This window comes from Stigmatopora argus, chromosome 1 (assembly GCF_051989625.1).
Source record: "Stigmatopora argus isolate UIUO_Sarg chromosome 1, RoL_Sarg_1.0, whole genome shotgun sequence".
NCBI lineage: Eukaryota > Metazoa > Chordata > Actinopteri > Syngnathiformes > Syngnathidae > Stigmatopora > Stigmatopora argus.
The window spans coordinates 30,029,320-30,054,536 of NC_135387.1; the positions used below are offsets into that span (position 1 = coordinate 30,029,320).

General features: G+C 38.7%; 1 long non-coding RNA gene across 1 annotated transcript in view; it reads right to left on the minus strand.

Moving 5' to 3' along the window:
- Positions 1–25,217, minus strand: part of LOC144074201 (uncharacterized) — a 211,616-nt gene that overhangs the window by 154,513 nt on the left and 31,886 nt on the right. The window contains exon 3 of the long non-coding RNA XR_013300256.1: positions 20,995–21,117. This is a non-coding gene — a long non-coding RNA (uncharacterized LOC144074201). The remainder of the gene's footprint in view (positions 1–20,994; positions 21,118–25,217) is intronic.

Below are 25,217 nucleotides of genomic sequence, written 5' to 3' on the forward strand. Positions count from 1 at the left end.
GTCCATGTCTGTGTGTGTATCTGTATGTGTGTGGGTGTGTATCTGTGTGTCTGTGTGTGTGTGTGTGTGTGTGTATGTATATGTATATGTATATATATACATATATATATATATATATATATATATATATATATATATATATATATATATATATATATATATATATATATATATATATATATATATATATATATATATATATATATTCATGCAACAGCTTATTTGTTTATTAACTTATTTATGACCTATTTCTTTATGTCTAGGGTGTCTTTTGCTGTGTCTGTATTCTCACCCTCTTGCTAATGTGACAGTGAAATTTCCCGAATATGGGATGAATAAAGTTATCACATCTAATCTATAAAGCAGGCCTGGGATTGTAAAATTTGATGCATTTTCTCATTGTAGGAAGGTTTGTGACATGCTTAAATGGAATGTTGGTAGATATTTTTACTATTTCATAACTTGGATCTTCTTTTCGTAAACTGGGACGATCATTCGCACGTTTTTCGTATTTTGTAACCTGACAAATTCCCATTGAGAGACATTTGTAAGTCGAGGCGCTCTTCATTGAGTCTCAGTTTGTGGACTTGAAAGACGTTATCGAGATTGGCAAGATCCCAGAAGGCAAAAAAAGGACGGCTCACGACTAACGTGATAAGAAGAACGAGCGGACGTGATATTGAACACGTACGTACAAGGCTGCAAGCCCCCCCTGGGGACCCAAGAGACATCGTGCAAAGCCGCCAATGCACAACAACATTGCTTCTTAGGGACATTAGAGCAGAAGGCAAAACGCCTCATTGCGCTTTTTGCTCACGAGATGCTTCACATCAGCACACAAAAAATCTTTTCAACTGTTATGTCATAACTTGTTTTCCCTCTTTTTAAAAAAAAAAAAAAAAAATATATATATATATATATATATATATATATATATATATATATATATATATTTTTTTTTTTTTTTTAAATGGCCCTTTGTGGGTTTTTTTCATTTAAAAAAAATGAACATTTGCACAAATTTTTAATTAGTTTTTTTTTTAAAGTCTTTTATTTTGTCGACCTGACACTCAAGCGATGGTTTGCTACTTTTTTATGATTAATTCTAATGTTGATTATAATTTACATTATTATTTTTTGTATTTTTTATTGATAATTTCTGTGAATGTGTTTGTTTGGTTGTTATTTGTGCACTTCGCAACTTATTTTTGTTGTTGGCTGCCTATGTTGACTACTTATTTATTTATCACTTATTTATTTATTACTTATTTATTGATTATTACTTTATTATTTATTGTTTATTTTGTATTAACCTCACTATTATTTATAGAATATTTATCTGTGTGTGTTTGTTGTTATTTGAGCATTTTCATACTTATTTCTGTTGTTGACTGCTTATGTTGACTACTTATTTTTGACTATTTATTTATTATTCATTGTTATTATTTATGGGTTATTTATTTGTTTGTTGTTTTATTGTGTAAAAAATAATTTATCCTCAGTGAATCCATCACTTTTGTGATTACTCATTTATTTATGACTTATTATTGATTATTTATTTTTCATTGTTATTTATTTATTATTTATTTTTTACTTATTTAGGTATTATTCATTGTTATTATTTATGGATTATTTATTTTACTCATTGTTATTATTTATGGATTATTTATTTGTTTTTGTTTTATTGAGTAAAAATTAATTTATCCTTACTGAATCCATCCATCACTTTTGTGATTACTTTATTTATGACTTATTGATTATTTATTTATTTTTCATTGATATTATTTATTGATTATGTATTTACTACTTATTTATTGATTATTTATATATTAGTTATTGATTATTTATTTATTACTTATGTATTGATTTTTTATTTATTACTTATTTATTGAGTATTTATTTATTACTTTTTTATTGATTATATAATTATTAATTATTGATTATTTATTGATTATTTATTAATTATTTATTTGTTTCTTATTTTAATGAATGAAAATGTATTTATCTTTTGTCTGTTCTTGAATCCATCACTTATGTGACTACCTTAATATTTATTATTCTAAAATGATATTATAGTTATTATTTATTTGTCTGTTGTTTTGTTGAATGAAAACTAATTCATCTTTAATCTCTTCTTTAATCCATCCAATCCACTCTTGCCTTTTTGGGGTAATAACATTTTTTTTCTTACTGGGGCAAATTTCTGATTATATTTTTTTTTTTTCAGTTCAATCCAATCATCCAACAGAACCGGTTTTATGTTTCATATCTCTTTTTGTATGTCTCATCATTATTGCTCATAATATTGCTGGTTTAATTTTCTCCTGTTCCTTTATTTATTTATATTTTTTGTCCCTCTCTGCAAAAACCTTCTGTCAGACTTCAATAAATAAGCATCAAAATAAAAATAACCACAAAGGGGATTTACAAAACTCCTCCGTGGGACAGAAAACCTGTTCCAGCATCAAAAAGTTGGAATATTTTCCATTTTTCATGCCCAAAGCAACAAAAAGAAAAAGAAGAATACACCGCTTATTTTTTCTAGTTGAATGGAGTGAAGTTACTTTTAGTATTTGTCGATAATTGCAAATAGAAAGCCTATTTTTTTCACCTTGAGTCGAAATGGAGCGTGGTTTTATTTTATTGTCATTTTCTGGTTATTGTGGATGACAATAATAGTCCTTCTGACTTTATACTTCAGTAAAAATACAGTAATGCCTCTACTTACAAATGGCTCTTTTTACAAATGCCTCTACTTACAAATGGCTCTTCTTGCAAATGGCTCTTCTTGCAAATGGCTCTTCTTGCAAATGGCTCTTCTTGCAAACGGCTCTTCTTGCAAATGGCTCTTTTTACATCGAGATACGAAAAAGATCCAAGTTATGAAATCCCCCAAAAAGTAAATGCATTTCCTTATCCATTATTTTATTTTGAAATCCCCTTATTATAATTAAAAACTACAAATGCAACGTGGCACATATTTTCACACACACATAGGGCACACGTAAAAGTCTAAAATGTACTACAAAGTGGACGGCTTTCGGCCCTGGTAGAACAGACTCTTGCCACCATCTGGCGGGCAAACACGGGTATTACATCTTTAACGGCCATGAAGGGAACTATAGCAATGGTGCAGGGCACATTTTCATGTGCTTTATTTATTTTAAGACATTAATAAATCATTTCTTTATAATTTTCTCTCATTTTTGTGTTTCCTTGCATCTTTCATACAAAATTGGGATACTTTGACCCATTTTAAAGGGTTTAAATGGTAGTTGTGTGAGGACCATGGAACCAATTTGAGGATTTACATATAAAGTACACCTCTACTTACGAAATTTTCAAGTTACGAAAAAGGTCTTGAAACCAATTAATTTTTCTAAGTAGATAATTTTTATAGGGTTGAATTGGTAGTTTTTTGAGGACCTTGGAACAAATTACAAAATTTACATATAAAGTACACCTCTACTTAAGAAATTCTCAAGTTACGAAAAAGGTCTTGGAACCAATTAATTTTGTAATTAGATCATTTTTATAGGGTGGAGTTGGTAGTTTTTTGAGGACGTTGGAACAAATTACGGAATTTACATACAAAGTACACCTCTACTTACGAAATTTTCAAGTTACCAAAAAGTCTTGGAACCAATTAATTTCGTAAGTAGTTAATTTTTATAGGGTTGAGTTGGTAATTTTTTGAGGACGTTGGAACAAATTACGGAATTTACATATAAAGTACACCTCTACTTACTAAATTTTCAAGTCACGACAAAAGTCTTGGGACCAAATAATTTCATAAGTCGATCATTTTTATAGGAATGAGTTGGTAGTTTTTTGAGGACATTGGAACGAATTACGGAATTTACATAAGTACATCTCTACTTACGAAATTTTCAAGTTACGAAAAATATCTTGGAACCAATTAATTTCATAAGTAGATCATTTAATAGGGTTGAGTTGGTCGCTTTTAGAGGACGTTGGAACGAATTACGGAATTTACATATAAAGTACACCTCTACTTACGAAATTTTCAAATTACGAAAAAATTGGGTCTACCCTACTGTCTGTTCTACGCGATAATTGAGGGATTACTGTACTTCCATTCCATTTCAAGACTTTTCAGGTAATCCTGCAATCTCAACCTGCAAAGAAAATGAAACGGAGACACTCGCGGTGATGGAAGCAAAAAATGCGGGGAGCGAGAAGAAGATAAGGGAAACAATGGCTGCACTCCGAAGATGATACTTCAGGAAAAGGAGTTCAAATGGGCCAAACGCGGCCAAGTGGCGCATTAATCTTTCTTTCTCGGCCCCGCCCACTTGAAGATTCTACCGTGTGAGGACATGACACTAAAGTACAAATGGAGGATCAAGACTCAAAAAGGGAGTCGTTGCGTGTTCAGAAACTAAAACACCCTTTGAAATAGTCATTCATTTTCTGACCTGCTAATCCTCGCAGGGGGTGCTAGAGCCTATCCCAGCCAACTACGGTCATCAGGTGGGGGACACCCTGAATCGGCGGCCAGCCAATCACAGGGCACGAGGAGACAAACAACCATTCACTCACAGCTAAGGACAATTTAGCATACAATTAGCCTAGCATGAATATTTTTTTGGAATGTGGGAGGAAACCGGAGTACCCGGAGGAAACCCACATAGGCCCCTGGAGAACATGCAAACTCCACACAGGTGGACCGATCTGGATTTGAACCCAGGACCGCAGAGCTGCGAGACCGACGCGCGAACCACTCATTCTGAAAGATAGTTAGCATTCAGTAGCTCCTACGTGGCAGCCCGGCGGCCGCGGGTTCGATCCCGAATCGGTCCTCACTGTGTGGAGTTTGTAGTTTCGTCCCGGGCTTGCGTAGGTTTTCTCCAGGTACTCCCGTTTCCTCCCATATACCAAAAACATGCTTGCTAGGCTAGCTGGTTGAACACTCGAAATAGCCCTGAGCTATGACCGTGATTGGTTGTTTGTCTCCTTGTGCCCTGTTATTGGATTCCGGTGTACCCTACCTCAGGACCAAAGTCATCTGGGATAGGCTCCGGCACCCCCTTCAAACCTTGTGAGGATAAGCAGTTTGGAACATGAATGAATATTAATTTCCTTTTCCAGGACCAAAAACATGCATGCTAGGCTAATTGTATGCTAAATTGTCCCTAAATATTAGTGCGATCGGGTGTTTGTCTCCTCGTGCCCTGTGATTGGCTGTCCATCGATTCCAGGTGTCCCCCGCCTGGTTCCCAAGGTGAGCTGGGGAGAGACTCCAACACCCCCAGCGACCCTTGTGAGGATAAGCAGTTCAGAAAATGAATGAATAGAACCACTACAAACGGAGCTACATCTTTCTTTAACGATTAAAACTACGCCCTCTGCTGGCGGCCTCATTTTTGTGATGTCTTCGTTTATGACGAAAGCTGACGGGAACGTGAAGTTAATGATTTATTTGACAAGATCTGCCTTTGAGTTGCTATGCTAATATGGTACAGCAACATTAGCCTTAATGCTACTGATGAAAATCCATATATTTGCTTCTATTTGTATCTCCTTAATGAACAAGTGGATAAGTGTGAAGTGGTTTCTGCTCCACAGCCTCGCCGTCTTGACAGGTTCCCCCGGCAAGCGGAGGCGGCGGCGAACGCTCGCTAACTAGCTCCCTCGTCGCCGCAACAGTTGGCTTGGAAATCTATAAAGCGCGGACGGTGCTACCGTGGGACTTTTCTGACAGATTTAGACCAATCAGACGGCTGAAGAGACGGGCCTTTTGGCGTGAATGAGTAAAAAGCAGAGAGAGACCATTTTTTTGCTACAAAAACACGCAAGTGAATACTTTCGGAATTTCGGGATTTACATAGAAAGTAGTGATCTGCTTACTAAAAATCCAAAAGTTCTGGAACCAATTCATTTTGTAAGTCATAGGAATACACAATAAATGTCATTTTTGTGATGGGAAAATGGCGAAAATTAAACTTGCCTTTTGTTATCAAATCTTACTTAAAAAAACATTTCTTATAAACAATTATGACAGCTATTTTGCATACGTATCATAATTTCCATTAAGAAAATTGCATCGTTTCTCAATTAAGGCTTAAATACTTAAAGCAACCATGTTTTGCATAAAAGTCATTTATAAGACATCCTGTACGCAATTGCATGTATAATCTTTATTTAAATTGTTTTAGCATATTTATTGATTTCAACCATTTATATTTATCGCCTCGGGCCACTGTTAACGTGTTTATCTAATTTCCTTTTTGTTTTTCGCTTTGAATTTAAAGGGACAGTGTACTCATTTCGATGGTTTTCTTCCAAAAATTGGTTAGCTTAGCTTAGCGATTGGCTAGCTACCGATTCAGGGCCGTCCCTCGCCGGGTCCATACAGTATGGACCGACGCGGGATCAAACCCGCGGCCGCCAGACTTCCACGTATGATCTACTGAATGCTAGCTATCTTTCAGGATGAGCGGTTCGCGCGTCGGCCTCACAGCTCTGCGGTCCTGGGTTAAAATCCCGGTCAATCCACCTGTGTGGAATTTGCATGTTCTCCACGGGCCTACGTGGGTTTCATCCGGGTACTCCGGTTTTCTCCCACATTCCAAACAAAATATTCATGCTAGGCTAATTATATGCTAATGTATCCCTAGCTACAAGTGATTGGTTGTTTTAGGGTCCCCACGGTTAGCTTGGATAGGCTCCAGCACCCCCACGACCCTTGTGAGGATTAAAAACATGCATGCTAGGCTAATGGTATGCTAATTTGTCCCTAGCTACGAGTGAATGGTTGTTTTAGGGTGCTCATAGTTAGCTTGGATAGGCTCCAGCACCCCCCGCGAACCTTGTGAGGATAAAAACATGCATGCATGTTCCTAGCTACAAGTGAATGGTTATTTGTCTCCTCGTGCCCTACGATTGGCTGGCCACCGATTCAGGGTGTCCCCCACCTTATGCCCATAGTCAGCTGGGATACGCTCCAGCACCCCCCGCGACCCTTGAGATCAAATTTTTGCCAATTTTGGGGGTTTAGGCTGTTTTTTCCTGCTCTTCCCGTCCATGAAAATTGCCACGTAAATAAAATGTGGATATATTAATTTCTACCGTATTTTTTTTTCCCGTAGCATCCGCAAACGGGGGTGACGGATCACACATGGAGCAGCTGTCGATCACCGCCCACCTCCCATTTCCTCATTCCCTTTATTTCTTCCCGTGCTCGTCTTCCCGACGCCGGGTGCACGGAGTCATTTGCTAATTGGTTTTTTTTTGAGGAAAGACGGGCTGGGCCGATTGGCCGCCGCAAAACCCCGAGGGTTGCCTTCCTCTTAGATGATTCCCTCGTCTCGGGCTCCTGCCAAGTCAGCCGAGCGTTCAGCCGAGCTTGTTATTCTTCCGCTCGCTGTAAATCTGCCGGGCTTGCGAGGGGGCTTCAAAAAACACTTCCCCCAGACTTGGAATCCATTAAGCGCGGGGAGGGACCTGCACCTTATCTCACCCGCGTTGTAAATTATACAACTTTGCGCAACCTTCGCGCCGCCACTGAGAGTTCGATACGGGCCACGGCGGCGTCGGCGAATCTGTTTGAAGGCAATGGGAGACGGGGGTGGCTGGAGTTTCGATGCTATGCAGCGGGGGTGGAAAACCTCATACCTGTCAATGTATATGTATGTGTATGTGTATGTGTATGTGTATGTGTATGTGTATGTGTATGTGTATGTGTATGTGTATGTGTATGTGTATGTGTATGTGTATGTGTATGTGTATGTGTATGTGTATGTGTATGTGTATGTGTATGTGTATGTGTATGTGTATGTGTATGTGTATGTGTATGTGTATGTGTATGTGTATGTGTATGTGTATGTGTATGTGTATGTGTATGTGTATGTGTATGTGTATGTGTATGTGTATGTGTATGTGTATGTGTATGTGTATGTGTATGTGTATGTGTATGTGTATGTGTATGTGTATGTGTATAGGTATGTGTATAGGTATGTGTATAGGTATGTGTATAGGTACGTGTATGTGTACGTGTATATGTACGTGTATATGTACGTGTATATGTACGTGTATGAGTACGCGTATGAGTACGCGTATGAGTACGCGTATGAGTACGTGTATGAGTACGTGTATGAGTACGTGTATGAGTACGTGTATGAGTACGTGTATAAGTACGTGTATAAGTACAAGTACGTGTATAAGTACGTGTATATGTATATATGTATACATGTGTATATGTGTATATGTGTATATGTGTATATGTGTATATGTGTATATGTGTATATGTGTATATGTGTATAAATATATGTATGTGTGTGTGTATATATAAATATATATATATAAATGTGTGTGTATATATATAGATAAAGATCTAGATGTATATTCCTAACTAAACTACATACAAATTAATTTGTTCACATACTGAGAAAATACCAAAAAACAGGATACATTGGTACCTTGAGATACGAGCTTAATTCGTTCCGGGACTGAGCTCGTATGTCAAATTACTTGTAACTCAAACGAACATTTCCCATAGAAATGAACTCAAAACTACTTAATTGGTTCCAACCCTCTGGAAAAACACTAAAAACAGGATATTGGATTGGAAACACATTTTGATTTGTTCTAATTCGCCATCTATTAACGAAGTAGCGAATAACTAGTGGTTTAATTGTACTAATATGTGTTTAATAGTACTAAAATTAGACGGATTTCATGGAGGGAGACTTTTTGCACGGCAACACGCTCGTAACATAACAAACAAATTGAAATGAACTTGGACTACGATGCAGACACTCAAAAATAAGTTCAGTCTTACCTTACACTAAACTTCATTCTAATTTAGTTTGACATTTGTATACCTTTCTTCTCCCGGGTTGGCTCTATTGGCCCCGCCTCCACCCTGACTTTCAGATGCAACCTATCAAGGGTTGTTTGCTTTTGTCTTCCCTTCAAAATATTCAGAAAATGATGCACACAAATGTCCTCACAATAGGATAACGCCAAAGAAAAGTAGTATATACTCCTCTCGTATTAGCAAACAAGCTCCGCCATTCTGCACTGACTAACGGCAAAAAAAAAACACTGAAAAAATGCAACGCTCCGCCCAGTGGTCGTAGAGATATTACACGAGGGATTTCCGACCAGAAAAAACAGCGGCCATGATGTTCTTATGAGCAGCCTCTCGCGTCCGCTCGTATATCAAAATTTGTCTCGTATCTCAAGATAAAAATCTGCTCAAAATTTTACTCATATCTCAAATTGCCCGTATGTCGGGGTACTCTTATGTCAAGGCATTACTGTATTACGACAATTGCCTGCCTTTGATGAAAATCTCCATTTCAACTGGAAGAATTAGCAAAAATTGAACAAAATCAAGCTAGCCTTCGCTAATAGCTGACCTGAACACGTTATGTAAATGTTTAATCCTCTTATGTGTAAAACTAGCGGACGTGCGAAGTAACGTAAACAGCGCTCGTTTGCGTCTAAGTGCCAACAGCTGTTTTTTACCCCACCGCATCTCACGCATCTTAATATTTTATACCACCCGATGAATTTTTGATGACAGCTAATTTCCCTCCGCACAAAGACGCCGTCCGATAGCAACGATAGCGCTAGCTCGCTAACCCCGTGTAATAACATTAGCATCGAAATTTCCAGCCGCCGCCATCCCATTTGCCAGCGTAAATTAAGTAGGACACGAATATTTTGTGTACTGACAAATCCAATCAGTTTGCTAACAAGGTGGCGCCAATGTCAGATGCGCCGAGAAACAATTCCGTGGGAAAGACGGCAGCAGCTGTGCATTTTTTCTTCTCGCATTATCAGAGGAATTATTTAATTGTGTCAACACGCTAGCATCAAAAAAATGGCTTCTTCAGTCTTTCAGGGTTGAAAGTAGACGTAATATTTGATGTAGTTTTTGGTTTAGGAGGTCACAAAGGCCTGTGGGGGGTGGGGGAGGGGATACCGTATTTTACGGACTATAAATTGCAGTTTTTCTGTAGTTTGGGTGGGCCTGCAACTTGTTTTGTATCGGCCCGAATGTAAGACGGTGTTTTTTTGCATTGAGATAAAACGATCAAAGTGGGGTCGTCTTACATTCGGGCATGATACCCATTCACAACAGTAGAGGGCGCCAGAGATTTTTAACCCTAATGCTGCACTCCCTAGTTAAGGTTAGACTTCACTTTAATGGACTATAAGTTGCAGTTTTTCTGTAGTTTGGGTGGGCCTGCAACTTGTTTTGTATCGGCCCGAATATAAGACGGTGTTTTTTTGCATTGGGATAAAACGATCTAAGTGGGGTCGTCTTACATTAGGGCATGATACCCATTCACAACAGTAGAGGGCGCCAGATATTTTTAACCCTAATGCTGCACTCCCTAGTTAAGGTTAGACTTCACTTTAATGGACTATAAGTTGCAGTTTTTCTGTAGTTTGGGTGGGCCTGCAACTTGTTTTGTATCGGCCCGAATGTAAGACGGTGTTTTTTTGCATTGAGATAAGACGTAAAAAGTGGGGTCGTCTTACATTCAGGCATTATACCCATTCACAACAGTAGAGGGCGCCAGAGATTTTTAACCCTAATGCTGCACTCCCTAGTTAAGGTTCGACTTCACTTTAATGGTCTTGAGTGGTTAGCACGTCAGTCTCACAGCTCTGTGGTCCTGGGTTCAAATCTAGGTCAGTCCATTTGAGTGGAGTTTTTGCATGGTGTCCCTGGGTGGGCCTGCGTGGGTTTTCTCCGGGTACTCTAGTTTCCTCCCATATTCCAAAGAAATGCATGGTAGGGGGATTGGACATTCTAAATTGCCATGATGTGTGATTGGTTGTATCTCTCCTCGTGCCCTTGGATTGGCTGGCCACTGATTCAGTCAGCTGGGATAGGCTACAGCACCCCCCACGATCTTATAGAGGATAAAGCAGTTCAGAAAATAAATGAATGGATGCAGTTATTGTAGTTTTATTGTTTTATCAGTAGATTGGTTCATTTCAAAAAGCAGAAGGCATCCATTTACAAATGTGATTGCACTTTAGTTTACATATTTAAACGTTTGGATGACAGGTGTCAAAGTGGCGGCCCGCGGGCCAAATCTGGCCCACCGCATCATTCTGTGCGGCCTGGGAAAGTAAATGATGAGTGCCGACTTTCTGTTTTAGGATCAAATTAGAATGAAGAGTATAGATGTATATTACATTTCCAGATATTCCTCCTTTTAAAAACAGAAAACCCACGCAGGCCCGGGGGAACACATACAAACTCCACACAGGTTCACCGAACCCATGACCCCAAAGCTGTGAGACCGACGCGCTAACCACTGTTCAAAGAGCATTTATTTTCAAAAAAGGGGGTCGTCTTATAGTCGGGCCAATAAAATTACGTCTTTTCTTAGCACTCTGACCTCTATTTGTATTATATCTTCCTCTCACCCAGCCACGCCCCCCATTCCACCCTAAAACTGTTCCCCCTAGCGCGCCCCCACAAGCCCCACCCCCAAACAAAGCAGCCCTTGTTTCCTCCATGTTCTACAGCACTTTATTACCTTGTCGGAGTAAACGCAGCCAAGCCGACTTTTGGCAAGCGATCGGTACACCTGGACTGGTCGCCCATCCGTCACAGAACATAACCATTCACGCGTTTTGGAATGTTACCCACACAACCACAGGAGGCAAAAAAAAGGGTAAACTCAAGGCGAACATTTTTTAAAAAAACGAAGATTTGAACCCAGAAACAAAAATGCGAGGCAAGCAGAGTACCCACTTTTCCCCCTAACCGACTTTTTTTTTACCTACCTAAAAAAAGAAAAAAACTAAAAAGGTAAACTCCCGGAAAACATTTTTAAAAAACGAAGATTTGAACCCAGAAACAAAAAATGCGAGGCAAGCAGAGTACCCACTTTTCCACATACGCGACTTTATTTATTTTTTTACCTACCTAAAAAAAATTAAAAAGGGTAAACTCAAGGAATTGTTTTTTAAAAAAACGAAGATTTGAACCCAGAAACGAAAAATGCGAGGCAAGCGGAGTACCCACTTTTTCCACCTACGCGACTTTAAAAAAGAAAAAAAAAAATTTACCTAGCTAAAAATAATTTTTAAAAAGGGTAAACGCAAGGATTAAAATAAAAAAACAACAAAGATTTGAACCCAGAAACAAAAAATGCGAGGCAAGCAGAGTACCCACTTTTCCACATACGCGACATTTTTTTACCTACCTAAAAAAAAATTAAAAAGGGTAAACTCAAGGAATTTTTTTTTTTTAAACGAAGATTTGAACCCAGAAACGAAAAATGTGAGGCAAGCGGAGTACCCACTTTTTCCACCTAAGCGACTTTTTTTAAAAAAAAAATTTACCTACCTAAAAATAATTTTTAAAAAGGGTAAACGCAAGGAATTTTTAAAAACAAAAAACAAAGATTTGAACCCAGAAACAAAAAATGCGAGGCAAGCGAAGTACCCACTTTTCCCCCTACGCGACTTTTTATTATTTTTATTATTTTTACCTACCTCAAAGCATGAAAGCAGTCAAAATGTCAAAATAATTGCCGTTAATTGCCACTGGAGATAAAAAAGCTGTCTTAAAGTCACTGACGTGTTAAAAAAAAAGCACTTTTATCTCATGCGGTTTAATTTCCGATTTAATGTTATATTTTCATATGCAGGCTGGAGGCTTGCTTCTTATTTCCCCAAAAAATCTGGTCTGCATAACTCTGAATTCAAAAATATACATTTTGAATAAATAATGAGCGCAGCTATGTAAACCAAAGTGCAGTTTTTTTTACTGTAAGATAAGGAATACATAATTATACACGGAAATATTCATTACGGTGGCCAAGTTTTAATAAAATTAGGAGCATTGCGAGAGCAGACCTCCGGCGGATGTTACTTTTTTGACCTTTGACCTTTTTCGTGACCTTTGCCCTCGTTGGCTTCAAATTAAATCAGTTATGATTCATATGAAAATAAGCATTTCAGCTAAATTAATAACATTCCATGAATTAATTTGATATTAAAGTGGTACCTCTACTTATGAAATTAATGAGATTTTTTTGGTTTCAAGATCCAAAAAAATTTCAAGTTGAGAAAAAAATCTTAAAAAAAATTAAAAAAATGAAATCAAACATCCGCCAAAAGGAAAGTAGACTTTCTGTACCCTGTATTTTATTTTGAAATTGGCATGATCGAGTCACAACACGTCCCTGGCCTCTCCATAATTGTTTTTGTTTTTTGAGATTTAACGCACTGTTTTGTTAATTTTTTCAGTGTCTTTTATTTTGGAGGGAAGACAAAAGCAAACAACCCTCGATAGGTTGCATCGGAAAGTCAGGGTGGAGGCGGGGCCAATACAGCCAAGAAAGGTATCAAAATTTCAAACAAAATTACAATTAAGTTTAGTGTAAGGTTAGACTCAACTTATTTTTGTGTGTGTCTGCATCATAATCCAAGTTCATATAAATTTGTTTATGTTATGTTACGAGCGTGTTGCCGTGCAAAAAGTCTCTCCCTAATTTTAGTACTATTAAACACATTTTAGTAGTATTAAACCACTAGTTATTTGTTTCTTTGTTGATAGATGGCCAATTAGAACAAATCAAAATGTTTTTCCAATCCAATATCCTGTTTTGGGTGTTTTTTTTCAGAGGGTTGGAACCAATTCATTAGTTTTCAGTTCATTTCTATGGGAAACGTTCATTTGAGTTACGAGTAAATCGACATACAAGCTCAGTCCCGGAACACATTAAACTCGTATCTCGAGGTACCACTGTATGTTGAATTTTAAAGGGTTTAGTGCACAGGTGTCAAAGTGGCGGCCCGGGGGCCAAATCTGGCCCGCCGCATGATTTTGTGCGGCCCGGGAAAGTAAATCGTGAGTGCCGACTTTCTGTTTTAGGATCAAATTAAAATGAAGAGTATAGATGCATATTAAATTTCCTGATTTCCCCCCTTTTAAATCAATAATTGTCATTTTTAATCAATTTTTTCTGTGTTTTTAGTTCAAAAATCTTTGTGTAAAATCTAAAAATATATTAAATAAAAGCTAAAATAAACATTGTTTTAGATCTGTAAAAAACTCAATATTCAGGGCTTTTAATCCAGTTCTTTTAATCCACTTATAAAAAAAATCTAAATATTCTATCTAAAATGGTCCGATGTATATAAAATTTCCTGATTTCCCCCCTTTTAAATCCATCATTGTAATTTTTTAATCAATTTTTTCTGTGTTATTAATTCAAAAATCTTTTAGTAAAATCTAAAAATATATTTTAAAAAACCTAAAATAAACATTATATTAGATCTATAAAAAAACTGAATATTCAGGTCTTTTAATCCAGTTCTTTTAATCCATTTATTTAAAAAAAATACTAAATATTATATCTAAAATGGTCCGGCCTTGTCTTTTTTCCTCACCACGACATATAAATGTGTATCTAAAATGAAATCCAAGTTTTTGGGTTCACCCACGACGAGCACTGATTTCTTCCTCGTCTCCAAAAAAGACAAATTTTGCCCAAAAAAAAAAAGTACTAGATCCAATCCCCCTCTGCGAAGGGGGACGTTTCCACGGCAACGTCCTACACATCCATTCGCTGTCTGCCCGCATTTTGTCCAAACCAGTGAGGCGTAATGATGCTTTATATTCCTGTCAGACAGCGACTGACATTCCGAGTCTGAAAAGTGACATGTGGGGGGGGGCAAGGAGGGGGTCTTTCTAATGTTCCACCGGGGGGGGGCGAGGGTAATTTGCTCTGTCTTGGCTATTATAAGATATTACGGAATTTTATCAAGGTTTACTTGGCCTGCTATTTGCACGGGTGTAAAATTGCAAAGCTGAATCCTGTCATTTTTTATTTTAACGTAATTTCTCGCGTATAAGCCGCACTGTTAAATTAGCCTTAAAATCGTCATTATGAAATAAATAAAATATTAACAATTGGCAAGCAGACAATTTTCAGCCTCACAAAGAGAAACGTAATAATAAATTTAACTCACAAATGTCCATTTGTGGTGATCGGTGGTCGGGTGGTGTAATTACAGTTTAAAATGATCAAATTTTTATCATTTCAAAAGTGAGGCCGCCAGCAGAGGGCGTATTTTTAATCATCAAAGGAAGATGTAGCTCCGTTTATAGTGGTTGTATTCATTCATTTTCTGAAACGCTTATCCTCACAAGGGTCGCTGGGGGTGATGGAGTCGATCCCAGCTCACCATAGGCAGCAGGTTCAAAAATCATTTTGTAAAATCTAAAAATATATTTTAAAAAAGCCAAAATAAACATTGTTTTAGATCTATAAAAAACTGAATATTCAGGGCTTTTAATCCAGTTCTTTTAATCCACTTCTAAAAAATATATATAAATATATCTAAAATGGTCCGATGTATATTAAATTTCCTGATTTTCCCCTTTTTAAATCAATAATTGTCATTTTTAATCATTTTTTTCTGTGTTTTTAGTTCAAAAATCATTTTGTAAAATGTAAAAATATATTTTAAAAAAGCTAAAATAAACATTGTTGTAGATCTATAAAAATCTGAATATTCAGGGATTTTAATCCATTGATATAAAAAAATCTAAATATTATATCTAAAGTCTGACACCCTTGACTTAAAGGAATCTTAAGAAAATAACAAGGACATCAAATAAATAAAAAATCAAACCTAACGTGAGTTAACGAGGAACTTGACAGGAATCAAACAAGATAGACGATTTGAAATGACAAAAAAACACAGGTTTTTAAATAGACACAACGGCTGATTACCAAGTACCAAGCATCTGGTTACCAGAGGAAGCAAAACCCGGAGGGACACAAGACACAGGCTTCAAATAGACACACAACGGCTGATAACCAATTACCAAGCATCTGGTTACCAGAGAAAGGGAACCCGGAGGTACACAAGAGGCGAAAAGCAAACATTACAACCAAAACCCCAATTAACCCTAACAATGAGCTGATGGAAATCAACCCTCGGCTACAATTATACATATTTACATATATATGTTCATTAACATAAACATGAGCGGTCACTTATTAAATAAATAAAAACAAAAATACATGTGTTTCTGGATCAAATCACCCTTCTGAGTGGGAATAAACTTATTAAAAAGCATGCAAAGCGTACATTCTGGCTAAGTGGGTCTAAAGTGTAGTAGCACACAATCTGTATGTAGAAAATAATCAAGTGTGATATAATAGTAAGTGTGTGTGTGTGTGTGTGTAACACTTCGTTCCCACACAAACACCTCCCACCAGCTATTACTGCAACTCTGCATGTTGTAAAGTGGAAAGCGAGATTTGTTTCAGGTCGAATGAGCAAATTAGCGGGACTCGCTAGCTTGATGAGCTCGCTAATATGAGAGAGTGATTCAAAGAGAAGCATTAGCGCCACCATATTAGGCCAAAGCCAGTCATGGGGAGGAGATAGAGAGAACTTGATGACATCTAAGTCAATGCTCTGGTTTGAGAATATTTAAGGAAAGGGGTGTTCAAACTATGACATGTGGGCCAATTGTGGCCCAATACATTTGTACTCCCTATTAAAACAATGAATATGGAGGTGGAGATTGGGATTCGGGGGCGGCTTATACGCGAGAAAATGTAAAATTTAGCAATTTAAGGCAGTTTTAAGGGTGCGGCTTATACGAGAGAAATTGTAAAATTCAACAATTTAAGGCAATTTTAAGGGTGCGGCTTATACGAGAGAAATTGTAAAATTCAACGATTTAAGGCAATTTTAAGGGTGCGGATTATACGCGAGAAATTGTAAAATTCAACTATTTAAGGCAATTTTAAGGGGGCGGCTCATACGCAGGGCGGCTTATACGCCAAAGAAATTGTAAAATGTAGAGATTTAAGGCAATTTCAAGGGTGTGGTTTATATGCGAGAAACTGTAAAATTCAACGATTTAAGGCAATTTCAAGGGTGCGGCTTATACGCGAGACGGCAATTTCAAGGGTGCGGCTTATACGTGAGAAATTGTAAAATTCAACGATTTAAGGCTATTTCAAGGATGCGGTTCATACGTGGGGCGGCTTATACGCGAGAAATTATAAAATTCAACGATTTAAGGCAATTTTAAGGGTGCGGCTCATTCACAGGGCGGCTTATATACGGGAAGTTGTAAAATTCAACGATTTAAGGCTATTTTAAGGGTGCGGCTCATACGCGGGGCGGGTTGTACGCGAGAAATTGCAAAATTCAACCATTTAAGGCCATTTTAAGGGTGCGGCTTATACGCGAGAAATTGTAAAATTCAACGAATTAAGGCAACTTTAAGCGTGTGGCTCATACACGGGGCGGCTTATATGCGGGAAATTGTAAAATTCAATGATATAAGGCCATATTAGAGGTGTGGCTCATACGCGGGGCGGCTTATACGCTAGAAATTGTACAATTCAATGATTTTGGGAAATTTAAAGGCTGCGGCTCAAATGCGGGGTGGCTTATATGCGGGAAATTGTAAAATTCAACGATTTAAGGCTATTTTAAGGGTGCGACTCATCTGCGGGGTGGCTTATACGCGAGAAATTGTAAAATTCAACGATTTAAGGGAATTTTAAGGGTGCTGCACATACGCAGGGGTGGCTTATATGCGGGTAATAACGGTAAATTACCGTATTGTCTCACTTTATGGTGTTTCCTCTTTGTCACGTAGCAGTTTCTTGCATGTCAAGTCGAATTTGTGCGCATATAAGCCGTACCCTCGATTTAGCCATCATCTTTTAGCAAAAAATACAGCGCATATTCGAGAAAAAACTGTATACTTTATTTAATACATTTTTGTTTGTTTATTTTACAAAGAAAATGTTTATGGGTTGTGGTTTAGTCGGATCCAATCTATTGAATTCAGTAAAATGTGATGGCGGGACTTTAAAGTAAAGTCTTGTTCTGCTTACTTAACATAAATTCATCTTTGGAGTTTTCCCATCTAAGCTTGCAAAATACATTGACTTGGAATTTCAAGCTGCGCTAACTTCCTTTGAACTGCGCGGCTAAAAGTTGCAAGTTAACTTTTATTTAAAAAATATGCCACATAACATTCTTAGCCCGTTCTATAATTGCGAGTTAGCAACCCTTGGGAAAAGTCCCAGTACTCCCAGTGGCCAGTTCATCCTCCTCCTCCTCAGTTAATTCCCCTTCAAGTTAATTTCCTCAGTGTCTGTGCCAGTTTGCTTTATCTTCTGTATTGAAAATAAACATGACATCAGACCGTTTTCTGTCGAAGTCTAGCATTCCTGAATTAAATGCTACGTTTAAAAAAAAATGTTAAAAAAAAATCACTGAAAATAAAAATGACATCGAATTTTTGAAATTAAAAAAGGTACAGAAGCTTTTCGGCCACAATCCACGATTCCCTTGGGAAGTGAATAAAATTCAGGCAGCACTGCGATAATATTAAAATCCTCACCAACACGCTTCATTGAACATTGTGTTTAAAGTTTAAGTACCCAAAGCCGAAAAAAAACTTGATTAAATAGGCAGGCTGGACATTATTTGCTTGCTAAATGTCCCACAAGCAGATATAATTTATGTTTCAGAGGCTAACTAGCGCATAGAAGCTATATCATTAAAAAACTGGACAAAATTGTAGTTACTATCATCAAATATTATATCTCAGCAAGACGGGATAACCATAACGTCTAAGTATAACTGTTTTGTTAGCTAAAGTTAGCATAAATGTGATACTAAAAGGTTAGGATGGCATCACTATTACGTTTAAGTATAACTGTCTGATTAGCTAAAGTTAGCATGAATGTGATAGTAAAGGGTTAGTGGGTACGGACGGCAGAACTATGACGTCAAAGTGTGTATAACTGTTTTGTTAGCTAAGGTTAGCATGAATATGATACTAAAGGGTTAGGAGGCCATCATAATAACGTCCAAGTAGAACTGTTTTGTTAGCTAAAGTTAGCATGAATGTGATACTAAAGGGTTCGGACGGCATCACTATTATGTTTAAGTATAACTGTCTCATTAGCTAAAGTTAGCATGAATGTGATAATAAAGTGTTAGCGGATACGGACGGCAGAACTATAGGGTTGAAGTACGTATAACTGTTTTGTTAGCTAAAGTTAGCATGAATATGATACTAAAGGGGGAGGACGGCATCATTATAACGTCCAAGTAGAACTGTTTTGTTAGCTAAAGTTAGCATGAACGTGATGCTAAAGGGTTAGGACGGCATCACTATTACGTTTAAGTATAACTGTTTCGTTAGCTAAAGCTAGCATGAATGGGATATAAATGTTTCAAAAAAGATGTTTTTTTTTAAAGTAAACAAAGCCTTCTGAAAAGAGTCCATGATTTTTACTTATTATTATTTGGTTACTGTAAATAAGATGTCATTGACCAAATCTACCGATTCTATTACCGCACGCAAGTAGCAAATTAGCCTAGGAACACCAAGTTTTGGCAAAAGCTTAATAGGTTGATGTCCCAATAGACTATTGTGGTGGATTTGTTAGCTTGAAAACGCAGGCGGAAAAAAAGAAGAGACGGAGAAGTACGAGACAAAGGAATGACCTGAAGAAAAGAATGTCAAATTGTTTTTCATTCACCAGCCAGCGATAAAACACAACTGACAAGAGGTTGTTTTAGCTACTGTGTGCGGGCGCGCTGGCGAGTGTCAAGGATGGCTAAGTTTTTTAAAAAAATGTATATATATTGTATGGCATTTAAGTGAAGGAACTGAAGAAAGAAAGTCAAACGCAGGCGTGTCCAACTTTTTGGCTAGGTAGGATGATTGGTTTGCGGGGAGGGGTGTTTTTGGTGGGTGGGCAGGGAGGGGTGTTTTTGGTTGGTGGGTGGGGAGAGGTGTTTTTGGTTGGTGGGCGGGAACTGATGTTTTTGGTTGGTGGGCGGATAGGGGTGTTTTTTAGTTGGTGGTGGGGAGGGATGTTTTTGGTTGGTGGGCGGGGACGGATGTTTTTGGTTTGTGAGTGGGGAGGGGTGTTTTTGGTTGGTGGGCGGGGACAGATGTTTTTGGTTTGTGAGTGGGGAGGGGTGTTTTTTGGTTGGTGGGTGGGGAGGGATGTTTATGGTTGGTGGGCGGGGATGTTTTTGGTTGGTGGGCGGGGACAGATGTTTTTGGTTCGTGAGTGGGGAGGGGTGTTTTTGGTTGGTGGGCGGGGAGAAATGTTTTTGGTTGGTGGGCGGGGACAGATGTTTTTGATTTGAGTGGGGAGGGTTGTTTTTGGTTGGTGGGCGGGGACAAATGTTTTTGGTTGGTGGGTGGGGAGGGATGTTTTTGGTTGGTGGGCGGGGACGGATGTTTTTGGTTGGTGAGTGGGGAGGGGTGTTTTTGGTTGGTGGGCGGGGACAGTTGTTTTTGGTTTGTAAGTGGGGAGGGCTGTTTTTGGTTTGTGAGTGGGGAGGGCTGTTTTTGGTTGGTGGGCGGGAGGGATGTTTTTGGTTGGTGGGCAGGGACAAATGTTTTTGGTTGGTGGGTGGGGCGGGATGTTTTTGGTTGGTTAGCTGGGAGGGGTGTTTTTGCTTGGTGGGCGGGGACAGATGGTTTTGGTCGCTCTGGAAGGGACGGATGTTTTGGTTTGTCGATGGGTACAATGTTTGGTTTATGGCCGGGGTCCGATGTTTTGGTTGGTCGCTTTCCTGCTGGTCACCAGCGTGGAAATGGAAATTCCATCGGCAAACAATTCCCATTGATTTACACACGGCGGAGTGACAGAACTAATGTGCGCTAGCTAGTACAGACTGTATTTTTCAGTGAGCACTCAATAGGGCAGTGGGGCATCCCAGAGAATCAGTGACAGAGCAACTATGAAGAAACCAGCAAATCAATTGCCTATCGATTCCGACAAACAATGCTCGCCCAGCAGGCGGCGGCGACTTTTCAGCCTAATTAGCGGGAGGCGTATGGTCAATTTGCTAGCTTCTTCTTTGTAATTTTCTTTATTCCTCCATTTTTTTTTCATATGCTTTGATCCATCCTGACCAAACCGGTATGATTTCCAACCCACGAGAATGACACGTTATACTAAGACTACTCACATTTGCGGAAGGGAACGACGTCAGGTTCTTCACGACATTGTTTTCACCCCCGACGTGTCACACTTAGTTGTTGTTAACACGACGGTGATTCAAGTCGCTTCCACTCTCCTGTTGCGGTGCCACCTAAAGGTAAAAAACAGAAAGAGCAAAAGATTAGCTCATTGGCTGCCATTTATGGCGATAGACGAACCACGTCTGCTCTAAAAATTTGACCAACAAATTGCTGCAATGGTCATAAAACTTTGGGTTTCATTTTCTCATTCTTACAGTATTTTCTCGCATATAAGCCTTATTTGTAACCAAAAAAAATGTGTCTGAATCAAGGGTACGGCTTATATGCGCACAAGACTTAGTGTTGCTATACTCTTTTTCACCAGTGGATGTCGGCAAAGTAACATATACTATTTGTTGGTTATTTTCTGTTTTGCAGTAAGAAAACAACCATTACTGGAGGGATTAATTCCTTATCATAGAGCCTAATAATGTGCTTTTGATTCATACGGTGTCTCAGAAATATGATTTTTCTTAAGATTTTCCCTTCAAAGTAAGACATTTGTACTCCCGTTTAAAACCATGAATATGGAGGTGAAAATTGTGAATCCGGGGGCGGCTTATACGTGAGAAATTGTCAAATTCAATGATTTTAAGGCAATTTTAAGGGCGCGGCTAATACGCGAGAAATTGTCAAATTCTACGATTTTAAGGGCACGGCTCATACGCAAGAATTTGTATAATTCGATGATTTTAAGGGCACGGCTTATACCCGAGAAATTGTAAAATTCAACGATTTTAAGGCCATTTTAAGGGTGCAGCTTATACGAAAGAAATTGTAAAATTATACGATTTTAAGGGCGCGGCTCATACGCAAGAATTTGTAAAATTCTGCGATTTTAAGGGCGCGGCTTATACACGAGAAATTGTAAAATTCTGCGATTTTAATGCCATTTTAAGGGTGCGGCTTATACGCAATAAATTGTAAAATTCTATGATTTTAAGGGCGCGGCTCATACGCAAGAATTTGTAAAATTTGATGATTTTAAGGGCGCGGCTTATACGCGAGAAATTGTAAAATTCAGCGATTTTAAGGCAATTTTAAGGGTGCGGCTTATACGCGGGGTGTCTTATTTGTGAGTAAGTACGGTATCAACCTTGGCCAATTGCTCTTCTTAATGAAAAACACTCCCGTACAAAAGTCGGGATGGCGTACACAATTTGAAATGATAAAAAAACATAAAACACATCCTAAAATGTACAAATCAAGAGGAATTGATCCAAAATAATAAGGAAGTGACCGTGATATGCTTAAAGATAATAATAATAATAATAAAAATAAATAAATAAATCAACACTACGCGAGCCAAAATCAGAATGAATTGACCTTTAAATGCCCCCAAATCAACAGGAAGTTACCCTTAGAACCCAGAAAAGTAACAAAAACTGACCTTAAATACAACTCAAGTGATGCATTTGTAATGCAAAAATCAACAGGAAATGACTCAAGAATGGCAGAAAATCCAAAGGAAGTGACCTGCAAATCCCCCGAAACAGGAAGTGACCCTTCCATCCCACAAATTTAAGAACTGACCTGAAATCCAAAGTATGCATCGCCGACATAAACCAAAATCTGAAGGAAGTGACCCCAAAACAAAGAGGAAATTACCCTTAAATCCCACAAAATTAACGGCAACTGACCTGAAACACAAAGCAAGTGACCCAAAAATGCCCAATAAAACAACAACAACAAAACCCTCGAGCAGTCGTCAGACCAGAACAATCCTCCCTTCTCATCACATTTCTTATACTTAAACTCTCTGACTGCCATTGACAACAATACCCGTTTACATACCTGGCAACGTATACGTTTTCCCCTTATTTATTTTAGTTTTTTTGATCATTTCAAATTGGGTACGCTATAATAACAACTTTTGTACGGGATTTTTTTCAGTCCATTTTTGTGCCGCGATGCATTTGTATGTTTTTTAAAATTTCTTAATAAAGGGAATTGCAATCATTAATGAAGGGGAGCAATTGGCCGAGGTTGATACCGGATTTACTCGCATATAAGATGCCCCGTGTATAAGCCGCACCCTTAAAATCGTAGAATTTTACAATTTCTCGCGTATAAGCCACACCCTTAAAATGGGCTTAAAATCGTAGGATTTTACAATTTCTCGCGTATAAGCCGCACCCTTAAAATCTTAGAATTTTACAATTTCTCGCATATAAGCCAGGCCCTTAAAATCGTGGAATTTTACAATTTCCCGCGTATAAGCCATGCCCTTAAAATCGTGGAATTTTACAATTTCCCGCGTATAAGCCAACCCCTTAAAATGGCCTTAAAATCGTATTATTTAACAATTTCTCGCGTATAAGCTGCACCCTTAAAATCATAGAATTTTACAATTTCTCGCGTATAAGCCGCGCCCTTAAAATTGTAGAATTTTACAATTTCTCGCGTATAAGCCGCGCCCTTAAAATCGTAGAATTTTACAATTTTTCACGTATAAGCCGCACCCTTAAAATCATAGAATTTTACAATTTCTCGCTTATAAGCCGCGCCCTTAAAATCGTAGAATTTTACAATTTCTCACGTATAAGCCGTGCCCTTAAAATCATAGAATTTGACAATTTCTCGTGTATAAGCCGCGCCATTAAAATGCGTAGAATTTTACAATTTCTCGCGTATAAGCCACCCCCTGATTCACAATTTTCACCTCCATATTCAAAACAGTCAAACAGCGACATCTACAGAATCTTGAAATTAGTGCATACATAAGGCGCACCGACTGATTGGACACCCTGTCCACTTTGGAGAAAATTTTAGACTTTTAACCTATGTGTGAGTAATTATGTAATTGGAATTTTACTTTTTTGATTGACCAAGGTTGCCAGGTATGCGTTCAATCCAGTTTGACTCGCACACCTAACACCGAAAGGCCCGAAAACTTGAAAACCCAAATATGGCAGTGCGAGATTCGGTTCTCGTCGAGTCCACCAGGACCAAAGCGCATTTGCGCACGGATCCGCGCACTCGCGTGTCAATCTCGTGTATTTCGGCGACCGGTCGAGCGAGCCGAGTCGTCCCACCGCCCCGCTGATTCACCTTTTCTCCTCCAGGTTTTCACCTGGTCACCGAAGCAGCGCATTGATACGACCTGACACCTGTCCGCTCGGATGGCCGGGAACGAGGCTCACGCGTGTATAGATATGTACACACGCCATCGCCCTCCGACACCAATTGGCGTTCGACCCTTTGCCCGAATCGGCGGCGGCGGTGGCGTGCAAACGCTACAAACGCGGCGAGAGGATTAATCAACGCCGCGCTACGCTACGTTACGCCACCTCCTTCCCCCGGCGCCCAAGCCCGACAACACGGAACCTGGAAAGTCGGCGCCGCGTGTAGCGGAGATGTGTAAATATTTCACAGTTTATCTGGCGCCGCGTCTCGGCGAGGCGCCGTGATTCACGGGCTGCCGCGTACGCCGCTACTCTTCACACCCTGGAGAAAAGTGCACGGCTCTTTTGGATGCCAACTTTTTTACTGGATATACTTAGGGTTTATCAATATTCAGGCTCTCGGTTTTCGCGCGGGAAATGTGATTTTCGCCTGAAATAAACACTAAAGTACAAAAGCCCTTTAAATGTAGGGCAAGGTACAAACTCATTTACTGAACTACTTTATCTAGCATGCAGGGGGTGCTGGAGCCTATCACAAGTGACTAAGAACACCAGGCAGGGGACAGCCTGAATCGGTGGCCAGCCAATCGCAGGGCACGAGGAGATAAACAATCAATCACTCTTAGCTAAGGACAATTTAGCATATGGTTAGCCTAGCATGCATGTTTTGGTGATGTGGGAGGAACCCAGAGTACCCGGAAGAAATCCACGCAAGCCCAGAAAGAACATGCAAACTCCACACAGTGAGGAGACACCTGGGATCGAACCCTCAACCCTAGAACTGCGAGGCCAACCCTCTAACCACTATTTCCTCCAGGCCAGGTCTACCATTCACTCATACCTAAGGACAATGTAGCATACTTTTAGGCTAGCATGCAAGTTTTGGGGATGTGGGAGGAACCTGTGGATTTTCAAAATAATAAATAAAAAAAATTAATTAAAAATAAATTAATAATTAATCGCGAAAAAAAAAATAAAGTATAGAATTCGAGATACGAAAAAGATCCAAGTGACGAAATCCCCAAAAAGTAAATGCATTTTCTTAT